Below are 615 nucleotides of genomic sequence, written 5' to 3'. Positions count from 1 at the left end.
AGACTCACACAGGCTCAGATGGTGCATCCCACGGAACTGGAGGCCACTCTTCGGCATCATCTTAATAAACACTCAGCACTAAATCCCATGAAGATGCCCCGTGCCTTCTCAAGAGAGCGCAGCTTGATCAACAACAATAGCAAAACCCTGCAAAGCCCGGCCAGTCTCGGTGATGCTACCGCTGCTGAACTGACAGTCAAAAGGTCAGCTGCTGTTATCTCCCTGAGAAGTCCATTGAATGGGAGCCCTGGAATGTTCTTATTGAGCTGCATCACTTCCTTCCTGGGACCATCGGGGCACTTCCCCAGCCTTTCAAGACAGGTTCTGCTCCAAAAAGGTCTACAGGGCGAGGAAACCCCAGGCCGAAGTTAGGGGCCGCCACACACACAGTCTTGCTGGGGCTCTAGGCCATTTCTCCCCTCCTAGCCCCCCAGGAGGTGAAAGGCTCACAAGAGGGTGGGTCACAGGCCTGACCTTGCTGCAGAGAAAAGCCCGAGGCCCTGCATCTCCGGGAGGGAGGTAAGGGACGCCTGTCAGACGCCCTCCCGGTGCCCTGTCCAGGGACCGGCGCAACCTGGAGCCTGGCGCGCGGCCAGGAGGGGTGTGGCGACTCCG

At 58.5% G+C, this 615-nt stretch overlaps 1 protein-coding gene across 1 annotated transcript in view; it reads left to right on the top strand.

Annotated features, from left to right (window-relative positions):
- Positions 1-223: 223 nt before the first annotated feature.
- The window catches only part of LOC102762121 (nesprin-1-like), a 254,153-nt gene continuing 253,761 nt past the window's right edge, over positions 224-615 (top strand). Inside the window, exon 1 of the mRNA XM_015570483.1 lies at positions 224-519. The gene's annotated coding sequence lies outside the window, so the exon portion shown is untranslated. The remainder of the gene's footprint in view (positions 520-615) is intronic.

This window comes from Myotis davidii, unplaced genomic scaffold (genome assembly GCF_000327345.1).
Source record: "Myotis davidii unplaced genomic scaffold, ASM32734v1 scaffold1427, whole genome shotgun sequence".
Lineage (NCBI taxonomy): Eukaryota > Metazoa > Chordata > Mammalia > Chiroptera > Vespertilionidae > Myotis > Myotis davidii.
This window is presented reverse-complemented; position numbering and strand designations above follow the sequence as displayed.